The sequence below is a fragment of the Thunnus maccoyii genome, chromosome 5 (genome assembly GCF_910596095.1).
Source record: "Thunnus maccoyii chromosome 5, fThuMac1.1, whole genome shotgun sequence".
NCBI classification, from domain to species: Eukaryota; Metazoa; Chordata; class Actinopteri; order Scombriformes; family Scombridae; genus Thunnus; species Thunnus maccoyii.
Window position 1 is genome coordinate 24956618 of NC_056537.1, and position 15051 is coordinate 24971668.

Sequence of the window (15051 nt, forward strand, 5' to 3'; positions counted from 1 at the left end):
AAGGGGAAGACATTTACATTCAATTCAAAATAGAGTGTGCAGTGTGAGAAACAGGAGCAAACAGAAAAGAGGAGGTAATAATAACTAGATTAAGAATAGGACACAGCAATCTGTAGAGCAAATTTAATATAATAGGGAAGCATCCAACTGGTCTCTGTGAACGTTGTCAATTACCAGAAACTGTGGAACATGAGATCATTGGCTGTAATAAATATACAGTATATCAGAGAGAAAGGTAATGATGGAGGAAATGAAAAGATTAGGGCTAACAGGAGCAGGATTAAAGAACATGCTGGAGTGTGGTGATAGTGGACTGATGGAAAAATCCGGAATCTGTGTCTTGCACTTCAAGGAGGATGAAGTCATCGTCCACTCTGAGTCTGGTCGCAAATATCTTCAGCAGCAGGCTGTCCCTTCCAGATTTCTGTGGAAGTGTAGCATATTACTAACAAACTGGGCAAATACAATAGCTATACCTTGAAATATTACTGCTGTAGATTATTTGTAAGCTAAATTTACATTACACAAAGTTGATAAACCTAATTTACATTTTAAATAAGAATTAACTAGATCATTACTAATGATTTTATTATACTATCAGTCATGCTAGTAGTCAAGTTAAGGCTTAGGTTTTTTTTTTAAATCAATTTATACACAGTAGTAAGTGTCACTGTCCTACTATTCTACTATTTTAATTCAGGGTGTTTAACTTAAATTGTATCATGTCAAGTAGCCACCGTTTAGGGTTAAATAAGATGGAGGAAAAACGGATGTGTGATTGGCTTTTTAAAAGTAAAAATATGTTTGCAGTAATGTCTTAAGTGATTTTAAAATATATGTGATAGTTGTTGTATAACTTTAAAATTAAAGGACAGGTTCACAATTTTTCAAGTGTGTCTTAAAACAACAGTCAGGTACCCAAATGAGCACTGAAAGAGGTTTCCCTCGCTGTAATCATTCCTCCTGTTCATACTGGTTATTAAAAGATCCCCTTCATATGTGCTTCCAATGTAAGTGATGGGGGCCAAAATCCACAGTGTGTCCACACAGTCATTTTGTGCAAAAATCCTGAAGCAGTCTGAGTTGGTCACATAAAGTGGACACCTGCCACATTCACATTCTTTTAAGCATCAAAGTCCCTCTTTGTGTTGGCATGGCAGGCAACAGGTGTCTCCTCCTGGCCCCTTTGGTGCTCCTGTTGTCAGAGACCTGCAGGCACCTGTTCAGTATCAGGGCCTTAAGGGGCAGCAGCTGATGACTTGATTCTGTTTTTGTGGTCCTGGCAGCCTTTTGACAGCACCCTCAAAAACTCAGAAGAGAATATGTGAGCAAATCTTCATGGACTGAAACAGTTCTGAAGACATCTCCTCCACAAAAAGGTGCAGGGAAGAGAACTGGGAGCAGGTAAGTACAAAGAGGCCAAGGAGGAGTTCTGCAGAGACTTCAGGGAGGCAGAAAGTGCTGAGGAGCCAACTCCACCAACTTCTGTCTTTAGCTCCTCCACAAAGAGGAGCAGTAAACTCTGAGCAAGTTAATGCTAAGAGGCCAAGGAGGAGTTCCACTGAAGACTTCAAGGAGGAAGAAATCTGTGAGGAGCCGACTCCCTCAACTTCTTGCCTTATCTCATCCACAAGCAGGAGCAGGGAAGAGAACTGGGAGCAGTTAAGTGCGAAGAGGCAGAGGAGGAGTTCTGCAGAGGACTTCAGGGAGGCAGAAAGCACAGAAGAGAGTGGATGTCAATCAACCCATCATCTCAGGAAACGCAGGCACCACAGCAGTCCACTGAACACACTGAACAGCTCTCAGCACCCTGCTCGCTTCCAGACACCAAATATTTATCTGAAGAGCCAGATAGTCAACAGTTAGAAGAAGATGGTTACAAAGCCTACTGTTTTTGTGTGTATGTGTGTGTCTGGTTTGGTGTTGAATTCAATATAAGACAACATCAGACATATAAAATGATTTTGTGATTTGTTATTCTCAGTGATGTCATTTCAATGTTAAAAGATTTTAAATAGTTGTTCAGTTGCATCTAAATATATCTGTGAAGACGTCAATCAAGCGGAACATAAGTTTTATATATACAATTTTATATGCATACTGACATATAATAATATATAATATATTAATAATATATGTTAATATAATATAATTTATAATACATGTATATGTAAGGCACAGCTACTTGTACCATGTTTGATATGTATTATAAATCACAGTTTCTCATACACAGCATACTTGATCACAGTTACAGAGAGATCACTATATTCAGAATGAAAGTTTAATTAAAACATCAACGCATCGCTGGATACACAAAGAACAGTAGAAATATCCTTCTCTCAATATATCAGTGCTGATCAGGAATGATTATCTTGTGTTTCTGTTTCTCTAACTCATACATTTATGTGCTCTTTTTCATAGCATGTTTCACCTTCTACCATTTTCCAATAATAACATAACCTTAATAAAGAACTATACCTGAACACTATTTGCTTCAAACATACAGCAAAAATATTTTTACATATTTGTTCTTTTGATTTTGTTCACTTTAATTTAGATGAAACAATAACCAAAAGACAATGAAGCCTTATTTTTTTTTAATTACTTCATGTCTTTAGTCCAACCTGATTTGTCATCTCACCATCCCACCAATAGAATGGAGTCATCATTAATATTATCGTGGACACCTGTGCTGTGCATCTACACATGTTATAATATGGTGACCAATACAATGCTTTCAAGGAATACATGATAAAATCACAGTTTATCTATGGGCACACAAACACACACACACACACACACACACACACACACACACACACACACACACACACACACACACACACACACACTGACATGAAAACACTGCATTTTACAGAATGTCATTTACTGCAGAACAGTTTTATCTTTTCTGCCTCGACCTGACAGTGCCTAGTCATTCACTGATTCACTGCTTAGAGCACATACAGACCTGTTCATTATTACTGATCTGCCCTAACATCACAAACACACACACACACACAAAATACACTGAAGCCCTTCAACAGAACATTACCTTATGAAACAAATGACTCAACTAAAACCTGTATCCTGTTATTTTTTTGACCAATAATTTAATAGATTAACTGAAATGTTGGACTGAAATTAATGGCTGAACATCCGAAAAACACTGGTAATACTGGGAATCAGGGTCTACTGAAAAGGTCGAGGAGCACCCTTTCACAAAATTATCTATGCCAGATTCAACTGTTGAATTTTGCATTTTGTTACAATTAGTTAAGTAAACAAAAGTTTGCAAAGAAACTTTATTTAACTCTGGCATGTCTCCCTCTTTTATTGTGGTGTTTATGTTGAGTCATAAAATTTGAGTCAACAGTTGGGTTAAACAACTGAAACCAACAAAAAGCTTGAAGAAGTTGTGGTTCAACAGTGCAGATGCTGGTCATCTGAAGAACCCCCAAAACAGAACAAACAGATAGATAAAACATAGCAATAGTAATAACAATGATTGCTGTAGAGCAGAATCCTTAATTAACCCGTTCTTTACAGTAACTTACAAAATGCAAGCCTGATGGCTTATTATAAAATGAAAAGTAATTTTATCAGTTGAACAGGTGGAAGATGTGGAAGAATCTTGCCCACTCTTGCTTTGTGCAGACCCTAGAAGTAAGTTTAAAAGTCATGTTGGAGTTGCTGGAGAGGTGCTGTATACATACAGTGTCAGATGAAGACACCAGTGTGGCAGAATGGTTGCTATAGGTTTGGAGGAAGGAAGGGTCTCAGCCTCCAGTCCAACAATAATAAACTTTCAAGGCTGCATGTTGCAGTTCCTTATGTGGCCTGTAGAGAGCACTCACTGACCACATTGCGTACTGATGATCTCTCAGTCTTAAAACATGGGTATCAATAACAGTACCAATCTCAGAAGCAATGTTTACAAGAAGACTTTTATTCCACAAATGATGAATAATAGCTCAATCTGAATAAAGAGCCCACCTATGAACACACCAAGCAAAAGTGTCCTACACTGAAATAAATGTGTACTGCATGGACTGAAAAAAGGTAAGCTGTTCCATAAGTGTCAACACATCATAGAATAATGCAATATTTACTTAGAGGAACAGCTCATTCCAACCATGTTTTACTTCATTTTTTTACTTATATTTTTTGCATTTGAAGAAAAAACAATGCAAATCAAAGTCAGCAAGCAATCCTATTCTTGCAGTAACATGCTGGTGATGTGCGGTGTGGCTATTCTCATGTGTTTGACTTCCAGGAAAAGTGACAGATCATCAGGGTAACTGAGCTTTTTGAATTCTGGTAACATAGTGTCCTAACTATGCACAGACTCAATGACACTTACTTATCCAAATCCTCTGAGGGATTAAACAAAGGTTGAGTTAACAGTTGGGTAAAATAAAGATAAAGAAAGTTACAAAATAAAAGAAGAGGACATCTGGATTCAGAAGAGGCTTTCTTTCAAAGTTCATTCTCATAAAGCAATGATGCACAATATTTCTGGTCTGATAAACATGCGACATCCTTGCGCAGCAATGCAGCCAGGCAGGAATAACAATGGGAGCTGGAGCGGCACTAAGCTATTAATGGAGAGACAAGCTGAGGAATAAATAAGGAGTGGGGTATTGCCTGCTCTGAGGACCGCCAGAGGGCACTGGAAGCCTAAAATGAAACATGATGAAGACCCCTCCTCCTCCTCCACCTCTGCAAATCGACTACCACTCAGACTGCCGAAAGCCACTGAGTGTCAAAGTTTGGTGTGTGGCTGAATGCGATCTGTAGGCATGTATAAGCAAGTACCCTCTCTGACCCCCACTGCCGTTTTTTCAAGACTCCTTGAAAACATGTGGACCTTTTCAGAGACCTTCAGACCATTTTAAACCATTCAAAATCTTTACAGACTCCATCAGGGCACTGTCTGTCAGACAACCTTTAAAAGGGCAAAAAACCTGCAGGAGGGCTTCCATCATAGCCTGCTGTAATATCACTCTGTTCTTTTATTGCCAGTCCTCAACTTTGTTGAAACAGGAAAAAAGCACAATCTTAATAGAAATGTAAAATGACAGTACATGTCAAAGTCTTGTCTAAACAAGGGACAGCCAAATAATCTCTTCACTTTACAAAACATAATAAGAAAATAAGTCCCACCCTTGCAGTTGAGTCAGTTTTATAAAACATATATGTCCACAGCTATAAAACATGTTGAGTGCTCAAATTTATAATTGATAAGAAATAGAGTAAGCCCAGATATATTTGGGAGTTTTTCACATTCTCACATGGCTGTTCTTTTTTTTTTTTTTGAGAATTATTTTTTATTGACACATTATTCACACCAACATATAAACCCCACAAAGATCAATACCCAAAACCCAAGTTAAACACACACACATCCATGCGCTCTCTCTCTCTATCTCACCCTCGCTCTCTCGCTCTCTCTCTCTCTCTCTCTCACACACACACACACACACACACACACACACACACACACACACACACACATGCACACACACACACCAGGGGACAGGGATACAAGTAAGATATAGGTAAGAGAAGTTCATCTTGACCACACATCAGGGACACAAAAGCACATAACAGTACACATCATCCATATGTGACTATTGATTACAGCCCATCAAAAATAGGAGTATTAAAAAAAACAGAAAAAGAAAAAATCCAATCTATATATAAATACAAATACAGTCAAATTGAGTGCTAGTACCATGCCCATCAATACAGCTGTTTGAATGTGTGAGGGTAGAATTAAAGAGTCCACTGAGCATGTAAAGAGAGTCAAATCCCTGTCAGGAGAGAGAGTCATATGGTAAACCCCAGAAAAAAAAGAAAAAATTCTTGACCAGAATGGATGAATTAGTGGACAGTTCCAAAATAAATGCAACAATGTACCATCATTTGATTTACATTTATCACAGATTGGAGACACAGAGGGGTAAAATTTATATAACATGACTTTTGAATAATGAAAACGGTGAATCACTTTGAACTGAATTAACCTATTTCTGCTGTTTATTGAACAACTATGAATACGGGAAAGTGCAGTCCTCCATATTTTGTCAGGCAACACAGCATTGATTTCCCTCTCCCAAGCCTTCTTAATACAGTCGACAGATACAGAATCCAGAGAAGAAATTCACAAATTTAGTGATAAGCTTCTTACTCTCTGGCGAAAGAGAAAGCAATTCCAAAAGAGTGTGTGTCTTACAAATGGACTCAAAAAGGGGGATGTTTTCCTTCATAAAATGCTTAAGTTGCATATTAAATTAGAGTGAGGTAGATTGTACTTTAAGCTTAATTGACCAAAAGATGCAGACTTGTTGTCTAAATAGAAGTCCTTTATGCACTTAAGCCCTTTTACACACCATGTAGCAAATGTGTTAATGGATGGAATAAGGTGTAGTTGTGACAAAATGGTGTATGTATCGAAACACTAGGGACTTTGTAGATATGTTTAATTTGAGTATGAATCTTCAGTGAGTTGCTTACAACAAAACTGTGACTTACTGATTTAATAGCAGATGCAGGATTTTTTAAAAACTAAGGAGGACGATGAGGCATATGGATTTATTAAAGGGGACCTATTATGCTCATTTCCACCCCTATATTTTTATTTATATTTGTTTTTATTTGGGGACTCCATTAGAGCAGCATTGCAGATTCACAGTTCAAAAAACTCCTTATTTATCTTATACTGGCGCTTTATGCAGCCCCTCAGTTCAGCCTTTGTCTCTAACAGGCAGTTTTAGCTCCTGTCTCTTTAAGGCCCCCCTACAGCTGAGCCCACTCTGTTCTGATTGGCCAGTTTTCAGGAAGCTAAATAGATGGCTTTTTTTGATAGTCAGTGTTTTTTATAACCCCAAATACATTTTAAAATGATTGACTAGCTTCTTAAAAAAGTCAGCTGGGATCAAAATCGGTATAAACATTTTTGTAGAGATAACATTTTAATGGCATTTACTCTGCCAATCATGGATAGGGGCAAAGTCCTCCAGCATTCTATGGTATGGTGTTTTAGTTTATTAATACCTTCCAATGAATTTAATTTGAGCAAAAGTTTATGATTTTTTGAGATTTTAAGATTTTAAATATGGGGCAATCCTGTAAAATTGTATTTTCTCCAATTAACATAAGTTCACTTTTAGCCCAGTTTATAGTGTAAAAAGATAAGGCATACCCACTTCAGATTTCATTAAGGTAACAAGTAAATCATCAGTAACAAGACATTCTGATGTAATAACCTTGATGTGAGGATGACTTCTTATCCCAACTGCCAAAGGTTCTAGTGCTAGATTAAATAACAAAGGGGACAGACGAGCTCCCTGTCTCACTCCCCAATATAAAATAAATGGCTCTGATGAGATATTATTTGTTATGACAAAGGATTATGAGAGTGATAAATCATTTCAATTCAGTCTGCAAAAATCTTCCCAAATCCAAACCTCCTTAAAGTTTCATCTGGACCATATTCACAAAGGATCTTATCTTACCACTAGAAGTCCTGCTAAATTGGTCTGAAGAGTTTCCACTTCAGACCAATTTAAAAAGCTGCAGAGAGAAACTTTTACTAAGGAACTGAGATGGGCGGGGACGACCCTGTTGCTATGGATAACATCATGTTTTATCAGTCAACATACTCACTACAGTATGTCTACACTGGTTGTGATTGGTCTGTGTCAGTGAAGGTGAAATAAAACAGTAATCAATATACAGGTGCACAAGAAATAAATTAATATATTAATACCATCAATCATATCAAACTGTACTGCATACTAAATTCTACTAAAAAATTATATTAATTATTAAAAGTAAAACTTCAATAAAGTTTTGAATTAAAAATGAGACAAAATCCCAATATTTAATTAAATAAAAAGGTAGATGTGATGTGATATTTTCTACAGCAAATCTGTATCTTTTGATGAAGTAATTCAGCCTACTGTTTAACATAAATTTTACTCAGTCATCCAGTGATTACCATGTTTGCCTGAAAAGTGCATTTTTGGTTTGTGACAGACAGCTGAGATAAGTTTATCACTGCTGCAAACTGCATTTTTCTCAAGTTACTGGAGAGTTGCACAAACCGTTATCGCCACTGTTATTGGAGTTTTTGATTGGATCCTTATTAACTCTTCTGCCATTAAAATATGCTTTTAAAAGGTTGTATTTTTCCAAAATGATGACATGATGAGGCACATTACCTGTAGTATTTGACTGATTATGAGCAGGTCTGGAGCCCTCCGGACTGCCTAACTTCTCTCAAACTCAGGAGCTACTTTTTGCAATAAAATATTTTACTCTTAGACCCAAAACATTCTACATTTTTGATTGACTTGCCCCTTATTTTTAGGAGTTTCTCCTAACTCGGCTAGTTAGGAGCTACTTTTAATCTTAGGATGTTTTGTGAATATGGCCAGTGATCTTTAGTAAAGAGGCCCAAAAAAAATTGTTAATAGAATAGCATTTAAGCTCTTGAGAAAAAGATAAATTTTCACCATTTGACTTTGCTGCAAGGCCTGGAGAAACCACTAAATTCTCAGTTTAAAGACAAATGTACACCACTCAAAAGGAGAGAAAATTTTAGGGCATGAGAGAAAAGAAACTCTCAACTTGGCAGGTTATACAGAGAGGGCAGACCTTGGCATATTAACAGCTTGAATGCTGGCAGAACAGTCTCTCTGATGTGTCATGTCTGATGCTTAATGAGTCCAGGTAAAATGTTTGCTGTGAGACAGGGGCAAGGGAACTAATGAAATCCCTACCACCCATGCCTTCAGAAGCAATTACCTCAAAATAAACGTTAACCACTAGACGACATGTCAAATAATGTCTAATAGTGTTAGCCACAAATGCAATGTAGCATTAAAAATTCACAGAAATTCCTTGAACCTTTCTGTATTCAAAGGAGCACCCCAAAAACTTCAAGGGACATTCCCGCTTTGGCAGGCCAGAACGTTAAACAGCCTCTGCTTATATTATGCTTATATTAGCCTCTCCTCTGTGAAATGAGGTTAAGAAATGAAGGCGTTTCAAAAAAAGCTTGGGGTGCAGTGCAATCTCTATTTTATTTCCATTCCATTCATTAACAGCCCCCATTTGATGGAGACAAAAACAACCAATTACTGCGCACATGTCGGCTGTGGTGGCCGTGCCTTTTATGTCTGATTTGTCTTTGTGTTTGGACCTCTATGTTCCTTTGTTTTGCCTCCCTTTCCAGTTGGTACCTTCCTGGCTTCCTAGCCCTGGCAGTTCCCGCTGTAGTCTCATCCTGGCTTATTTACATTGTATTACATTCTATTTGAATGAGGCTTGCTGAGAGACGGGTCGAGATAGAAACTGGACACACACACAGTGCATAATGAAGCTGAGCAGGATCTTACAGGATCACAGGTCTCTTTAGAATTATTGTCTTCCATACATATACTGTAGTTTCACCATAGAAATGGTTACTTGTAGTTATTGATGAAGATGCATATATGTTGAAATAATAAAGAAGAAAAATGTGTATTTGTATGTAGGTAACTGTTAGATTGACTGACAGTTTGTGATTTCTTTTTAAAGTCAGACACAACAGAGGGACGTCGAGGGAAAAACCTTTTCATCCAATATGGGATCAAATGTAGGGTCCTAGACAATGAGACGTGACTGCGATAAAAAACCTGACTACAATAGAGCCAGTTATGATGATCATGAGGCTATAATCAATATTTTTATAATAACAATGGATCAAATGACTGCATACATTGGTCACTTGTAGTAACAAATCCATAGAGAATTATCACCCAACTCTACAGTTGCCCTCAGCTCTACAAAGCTTTATAGTGTCTTTCTGCTCATTGTTTTGGTTTTCCGGCCCACAGCTTTATTGATTTGTTTGACTCTCACCAATCCCATTATGCCATTTTCGGCCGCCGCAGGCAGCTATTAGTGTAGAAGCTCTAAAACCCAACGGACACTACCTGCCTAGCACCACACAGAAAACAGACAAAATTAGCGCCTAGCTAGTGAAGTGGAGTATTTAGCAGCTGAAGAGCCAAATATTTCCCTTCAGCAGTTGGTGACCAAAGACAAAGCTAAAAGGAAAATGAGTGATATTGGATTTAATGTCGCTGGGTGGACAGAAAGACAACTCCAAACGAATGCTTATGTTGCTACGTGTCTGCTGGATGTGTAGATAAGCAACTGTTTGTTAACAATCTAAGGTAATAACTTACTGTGCTCAAGTGGCCAAATAATCGGTTACTATAGAAATAATGAAGAGTAGTGTTGTGATAGTATCAACATATCTGATTTTAACTTAGACAGCCAGTATGAGAGCAAAACAAAGACAGAACTAAACACTCAAGTATGTCTCTCTGCTTTACTAGAGTTAATTATTCCAATGGCCAAATTGTTAATTAGTTTAAGTAATTGCTAAAAGTGTGTGCGTGTGTGTGTTGGGAACTGGGGGGGGTTGATTGTGTTATTGTCTGACAAGAGACCAGAGATAGAAAGAGTTGAAAAAAAGGGATGGTCACTCGTTGTTCAGGTTCACTAGCTAGCCACCCTTAAGCCATCTAAGCGATGCAAAGCAATTAAGATAATGATTTGAATGACAAAAACACAAAGCTACCTGCCTGGCATACAGTACAAATAACACCACATTTGCCTATCAGGCCATATGCCAAACAGAGGCAGAGGGAGGAGTGGAAACAAAGAACAGAAGATGAGATTTGCTCCGGGAAAATAAATGAATTTTGAAAATAAAAAAAGGATAGACCATGTTTCAGGGTGAAACCCATTTATGCAAATACCTTTTCATAGACATTCACTGCTACACATATACACCCACACACTGTCCTCATGAAAGGAAAATAGTGGAGAGTCCTACATACTGAATCTAAGGAAAGACTTTTCACAATCTATTAGCATATCAGAGCTAAGTCTTTACTGATATGGAAAGGAAAAGCAGAGAAATGGAGAGGAGGGATGCAGAACTAAATTCACACTGACTGAAGACTCTAGGACTGCATTGCGAATGGATCCGCCAATGAGTTTTGATGGGACAATTCTCTCCCTGTTCATTATCCAATAAGGCCTGGGATTCTGGCTGAACAGAGGTCATCATCCTGTATCAGAAAATTACCATTTCAATTATGGTTTTAGCGGAGGCAGCTGATGGCTGCCGTATACATCCATCAGCTGCCTTTCTTCTCAGTCACACATTTATATACAGTAAGCCAAGGATCATGGGAATGGTTCGGGGCAGAAATGACATGGATAATGAATAACCATTACCTGAAGGCTAAAAGAGAGTCCCTTCTGTTCTGTTTAGGACACGGCTGGAAATTGTAGGTGGGTAGAGCCAGAAATCAGGAATATATTTACTCAAAACATTTAGAATAAATGCATATATAGTATGGTACTGATGGTGTAGATGATATTTATATAAGATCACATGAGATAGCTCTGGGAAGCATTGTTTTCATTATATCAACAGAAACAGTTGATCTATTAACAGCTATCATAAACTCCCGCTGTGAGTTACATGAAAGAGTGTAGGAGCCCCAAAGCTGTGTTTCCCTGCCAGGCAAGCAGGGGGTCTTGTACTGAGCAGTGCACATGAAGGTAGCTGGACAGTCATTACTGTAAACAACTAAAATAGAATGGGTTTATAATATGCATGGGAAAATATACAGAGAGCCACAAGTCTATTGTAAAAAACAAAAGGGGGGTGCAAAAGAGGCAGAGATAAAAGCTGCTATTGTATATATTTTTATTATAACAATGGATCAAATGACAGAAGTGTCATGTGAGAGGGGTCACTAATAGCGAAAACCAATAGAGAATTATCACTTGACTGCAGCTCTCCTTCATTCCATGAAGCGTTTTAGCATCTTTAGCTTTTTACCATCTTGTTTTGTTTTTAAGCCTGCAGCTTTACTTGGTTCACTCTTATTGCTCTCATCAGTGTCAGTTGTATCAGGCTCACTGAAAAAGAGCTTACCAACCATACGCTACCTGCCCAGCACATAAACAGCAGGCAGCAAAGTTAGCGACTAGCTAGTGAGGGCAAAACAGAGAAAAAAGGAGAGTGAATATGGGACTTAGTAAAAACAAGCTTGGTTTCTTAAGCAAACAAGGGTTGGTTTGGTAATGGTAAATGTTTAGGCCACTATGGACATCCTGTCTGTATTCTGTCCATACTGTGGAGTCTGTCATTTGTGGTGATGTTACAGTGAGAAGATAGCATTTAGAGATGCATCTGGACGGCCATATTTTGAAGCAAGCAGACAGCAGCCACTCAGACAGGCTGCCAAGACAGCGACTTTTGCCTTGCTGCTTGGACGGTAAGCTAGTTGTCTGCAAACATGTTTCATCCGTCTGTCTTCCAACTGCTCACCCCACAGGGAAAATCTGGTGCTCGTGATGATGCTTTTCTGGTCTTGTGGGATTAATTGGATCTTCTCATTATTAGATCAGCTCTGTCTGTATGTTATGTCTGCTAAACACAGATGGAACTTCCTTGGGAGAAATTTGGAAAAATCTGAGAAGTACATGATCAACTTAAAAGCTAACATAGGTGTCTCATTATTATAAGAAAAAACAATCAAGCTAACTATATTTGACACGTACATGAGATAAAATTGAGTTCATAAAAACCATATTTTAACATAATTATGTTTTTGAGTTAATTATTCTTGCTGACATTCAAATAAATAAACTTTATAGTAGCTTCTTAGTGTAACTGACACCAACTATTCCTGATGTCATTGCTTTGTTTTTGTAAATCTTTGAACGCTGAGACAGTTAAACTTTCTGTTCAAAGGCAAAAGTGAGATGATCCACGTCTTTTCTTTAACTTGCACTGAGCTCTCCCTCTTTGAGAGGATCACAGAGGACTTCTAGGGGTTATCTCCACAGGGTTTGGGAAGGAAGAGCAACATTTACTCCTAATAGCTGGATCTGACAGACAGAGAGAGAGAGAGAGAAAGAGAGAGAGGAGAGCTGTCTTCGCTCCAGTTCTCCCCACATCTCAGAATCCAGCTGGAATGCAAATCGTGTCTACATGAATTTCTGACAAATCTCTGTTGCTCAAAGATCCGATCCGATCAGCAAGATATGTATCTGGGATATCTTTAAATGATATCACATGAAACCAGATACCAAAATAAAAACACCTATTTTTTCATGTGGAAACCTAAAATATGGTTATATTTCAGAGATGACAGTGGGAAAATGAACTTTACACGGACATATTTATTGTAGTTCACACTGTCTATATCAACCATCAGTATTTGCACATTTTTTTTCAAAATATTCTAATATTCCCTTACTTCTTGAAGTGCATTGATCTGACATGCATTAGCAACACAACTGAATTAAAGCACGCTCCACAAGGCTTTATGAGAGGAGGTCTTTGTCTGTACAATTGTTAGATATCTGTAGTAAGGAGGATAGATGGAGGATGGCGGTTCACTATCACTGTCATCAAGGGCAGGCAGCACAATTAACCATGCATGATGAAAAACACACACGAAATGAGAGATGAGGGATAACTCTCCTTTATTACTGCAGTTGAGAATTGTGTTTAGTGACAGAGATGAAGAAAATGTGTTTTATTCTGTATTCAATAAGTGTGTGTTTTTCTGGATTCACTGTAGGAACGAAGGCTTATCTAACAATGTGTGCCGCATGACAGCTGTTGACATTCAAAACATCAGTCAGAAATCCACTGTTGAATAACTTGGCATTATGTTTAGGGCGATTAAAGACAGGCTTTTCCCTCAAGTTCCTGCTTTTCTTTGAGAATCGCTGCCTAAGAAAGAACCATTGTTGCCCCTGTTTTTTTTTTTGACTGGAGATTGTGCTACCCAAAATATATACACAAGAGCACAAAGAAAAAAAACCCACATCATTTTGACATGGAGAGGTAATGTACACAGACTACTAATCTCTTTTTCAAAATATGCCAGGACAAACAAGTCACCATGCAACTCAAATCAGTAGTATTTATCAAAAAGTGTGAAGCCACATCTATTGTGTGCTTTTTGCGTTTATTCAGCCACTGAGCCAAGGGTGAGGTGATCGTTGCTTTGCCCTGTCGAGATAAGATCTGTCTAGGTTGATGCTGTGTGTGTGTGAATAATGCATTAGAGATGATGACCCCTCCCTGACCAAGAGATGGACAGAAATAACACTGACGTCAGCCCCGAGCGTCATGGTACGAGACAGCACGAAGAGAGGATATAGAGGGGATCTTAAGCCTGCAGTGCTTCTCAGGGATCAGCTACACCTCTCAATCCGCCTGTCTCTCCGTCAAGGGGATGCATCTGTGTCATGCTCTCCCTCTCTCTTGTCTTTTCATGGTGACGTGACAGGCATCTGTGAACACTGAGGAGCGGAGAGGAGAGGCCACTCACAGGGATGAAATGGGACTGCGGAGAGATACTTTGCCACGTTTGCATGCGCACACAAATGCATTTGAGTGGGTTTTTGCATCTTGATCAAGAGATGTATAAGATTTCAGCCAATTCTAAAATAATAATCTGAGGGATCTTATTAAGGGATTTATTATCAAATCATTTATACCACTGATCATTTTTTCTCCACCTCCATCTGTCTCTTCATCAACATTCCTTCTTTTTGCTTTCCACCCTCTCCCCCTCTATCAGGGGAAGGTTGATGTGCGCTTTAGGGTCATGGAGTGTCAGTGTTGGAGGTCTACAATTAGAGGCTCACTGTACTGCTCTTATTCACACTCTCTTGTGGCCAGCCTTCTGTCCAAATTATCTCGAGGACCTCAGCTTCTCAGGATTATCTGCAAGAAAACCCTCGGGGAGTTCCCTGCTCTGCTACAGTACCCTCTATACCATCTGCACTCAATCATATACAGCGCTGAAAGCCTAAAGTTAGACTGCACGGTCACTTAGCCAACTACATATCAACAGACAATGGGCTGCATACTAACCAGCTGGACAGCCAACAAATCAGCCATCTACAGTATGTGACTAGCCAGCCTCCCACCAGCGTCGCCAGTAAGCC